Raw genomic sequence first — 3,629 nt, 5'->3', positions numbered from 1 at the left:
CCTGGAGGAAATGGAAAAAATTTTAATTCAAAATATTTCACTGATTACAGTAACATTGGAGTGAATTTAGAAGAATTCAGGGGGATTCAGAAGTATTTGACAAAATGCCTAAGAATTTAAGACGAGTTAAAAGGTGTTAATCAAGGGTTTAAATGTATTTTACGGTGAATTAAGAAAAAAATTAGAATCCCTTTAATTGAGTGGAATTAAGTGAATTGAGAGGAATCCAAAATTAATAGGTATTCAGTGTGAATTCTACATTAATTCAAATGAGTTGAAGAAAATTAGAAACTTCTACAGATTTCACTAATTTTAGTAAAATTCAAGTGAGTTTAGAAAAACTCACTTGAATTTAAGAGTCGTGAATAAATCGATAATGGTTTGAAAGCATATAATATAATTGAGAACAAATTTTGAAAAAATCCCAAAAAAATCATAGAATTGAGTGAAATGTAACATTTTCGATTGAATTGAGAAGAATTCAAAGGAATTTAGAGGTATTCAAGGGAGTTCAAGAGGATTCAATGGAATTTAGGAGAATTCAAGAAAATTTGATGAAATTCATACGAAATCAAGATGAGTAAAATAATAATTCGTGTGAATAAAATAAGATTCTTAAAACCCGCAAAAAATCGTTTTAATTCAGATAAATGAGAGTTAATAGAACTAATGAATAATCTGCTAAAATCAATCAGAATTCTAGGTAAATATAAAAGCTTTCAGAGGGAATTTAAGAAATTGAAAATTGCAAAAAGATCCATTAGATTCCGTTGATTTCAAGCTAATTTCAAATAATTCAGGGTAAATTCAAAAGAATTGTAAGGAACTAACAAAATTCTAAAAAATTCTATGATATTCAGAAGTACTAAGACTAAAAGTGATTTGAGAAAGAAGAGTGCCGAACTGTGTGCATCCCTGCTTGAGGTAGATTTAATTTATTTAGCCGAGCCAATTTTATATGAAAGATTATAACTTTTTTTCTGCCAAATAGATTTAAGATTTGTTCCATATTGTCTTAGGTGCTCAAACTTAAACATTTTCTTTCAAACGTGCTCGTTAACTGAAGCATTTTGTTTCTAAGCTGAATGCAGTAAGAGAGACCCTCGTGCAGAATGTAGCGTGAGGACAGGTGTTAAATTCAAAGGAAGAATTGACGCAAACAAAGTCTGATATCATGTTAAGCACATAGGAGACAGATAAGGCCCACCGGGAGTGCATACATTATTATGCCGGCCATAATACACACTTTAGATTCGATTTTTACCTAAATGGGAGATAAAAATAATGTTATAAGATAAAATTTATAAAAAGAAGTTCTTGTTCTCCTAACTGCATCCTTTGACAAGTATGTTGCACCAAGCTGGCTCAAAGTGTCACTTGTAATAAATCTGTTTTTGAATTTTCTTCATGCCGCATAGGAATTTTTTATATGGCAAAAAAATTAAATCCTGAAAATGTTAGGTTTAATCTGTTAATATCCTATTTAAAGTTTTTCGATTAGATACAAATTGAATATGTTTTAGATTAATTAATCATAGTAGAGTTGTCTTAGACAGTTTCTTTGCATTAAATAATCATTTTTCTGAATTTAAATCAAATTTTAATGAGAAGTCTGTAGTTACATATTTGAAATTTTTTTTATATCTTGAATCGTTTTTACAATTGTATCATTTATGTCATCTCTGAATTGTACTTTCTGACACTATATACATAAAATTTCGATTGTATTTTTATGTATCGGTGAGGTTAGGTGAACTAATACATGTTGTACATAAAATAGCATTAACATTTTTTTTCCGTACAACTAATCAGTCGTGTATAGCGATAGGGTTAGTATCATTGAATTTTCTGTACCAGTAGGTATGAAAGAACAAGAAATAGGTCAGTCTTGCGGAAAATTCATTAAACGTAGACAGTAAGTTATTTTAAACATATAATATCGAATATTAGTTCAGGAGATAAAAAAAAATTATCTAAAAGTATTTCTAACTTTTTTGGTCTTAGAGAAAAAATTTACGTATAATATGTTTACTGCTTTGTTGACGTCGTGTTTATGTTCAGCGATAAGTCAACTCTCTTAAGCAAAACATTTATCTTGACGATTTTTTCAATTTTTAAACAACATTTTTCCATGGCTGAAATCATTAAAACAATTTTTATAAGGAAAACGTTTTCAAAACAAATAATTATATTTGCAGATTATTTACTTATTTTTCAAATTAAAATAAGCAGAATTGACAGGCATGTTTCGCCTGAGAAAATAACCCATGACCTATTATATTATTTTTTTCATGTTGTCAGAAACGACAGTAAGATTACATTAAAATTGTATTAAATTAAAATATAATTATTAAAACTATTGGTAAAATAATTAGTGTTCGTAATTTTAAAACTCCCTGCACCAAAATGTATGGTTTTCTTTCATAAAAAACGTCGGATAATATTATTTTGACTGTTGAAATCATAGGAAAACTTTTTTTCAGAGACCTCATATTGGACACAACTACCTTAAACCTATACTTATGAATTTGTAATCAAGTTTTTCATTTCATGACTGGGTTGAATGAAGTTTGGGAATTTAACAAAGCCTTATATTTTGAGTAAATCAAAATGGAAGTTACGTTTTTCACAATCTCATCTCAAAATGAGAAGGTAATGGTTATATTCGAAAATTGAGATTCGCCAATTTGATCAAATTTCAACGTTTTCGGACTCACTAAGGGAGAAAAAACGGATTTTACTTTCTACGACCTGACATATCGTGACATGGCAACTAGTTTCACTCTGTATTGCAAAAATGGTTGCCCAACATGTAAGTTATAGGAAAAATTTCTTTTAATAAAGCTAATATAAAAATAGTTTATAAACGAGAAATAACCTCCATATACAGGGAAGATAAGTAGAATTCTTTGATGTATGCTTCTTTGCATTATCTTTCGGAAACAGCACCTTACTCTCGCAACCATAAATGAGAGCCTGGCTGCAATATAATAGGATATAATATATTTCGCTTAACAGCAGTTAGGCTCTTCATTCTGTCAAAACGTCGCTCAAAGTCAAAGTCAAGTGTCAGGAGCGTGCCCACTTCCAAGCGAAAGAGATTATATGCTTATTGCAGCCAATTACCAAATATTTCTAACGCAAACACTAGTACACAATAAAGTTCGTGTTTTAATCGCGTGAAATACGCCATACCATTGGTATAGTAACTGGTTGAATCTATTATTTTAGCACTAATGGTATATTAAGCGACGCTGATTTATTTGAGTCACTCACTGGTTCATCCAGTCAAAGTCAGAAAATCACTGTTTCACCAGTGATAACTCAAAATACTGATTCAAAAAGTGTCGATTTCACTGCTTCATTTTAAAAGAGTGTCTCTGTGAATGCTTAGTGTTACAATTATGCAAGACGTAAGAAACTTTAGTCATAATATGTACGAAAAATTTGCTTTCATTTTCCTTGAAATTGTATGATAGTCGACATTAATTTTAAATTTAGTTATGAAAAACCAAGCAAGTCTTCAAGCATGCAAAAATCCAAAAATAGGTCCACGTTCTCCGGAATGATGGATCATCGCTACGCACAGAAAACTTCTATCCGCCTTTTTTAGAATCTAAGCTTTGAAT

This window comes from Belonocnema kinseyi, chromosome 2 (genome assembly GCF_010883055.1).
Source record: "Belonocnema kinseyi isolate 2016_QV_RU_SX_M_011 chromosome 2, B_treatae_v1, whole genome shotgun sequence".
Classification (NCBI taxonomy): domain Eukaryota; kingdom Metazoa; phylum Arthropoda; class Insecta; order Hymenoptera; family Cynipidae; genus Belonocnema; species Belonocnema kinseyi.
This window is presented reverse-complemented; position numbering follows the sequence as displayed.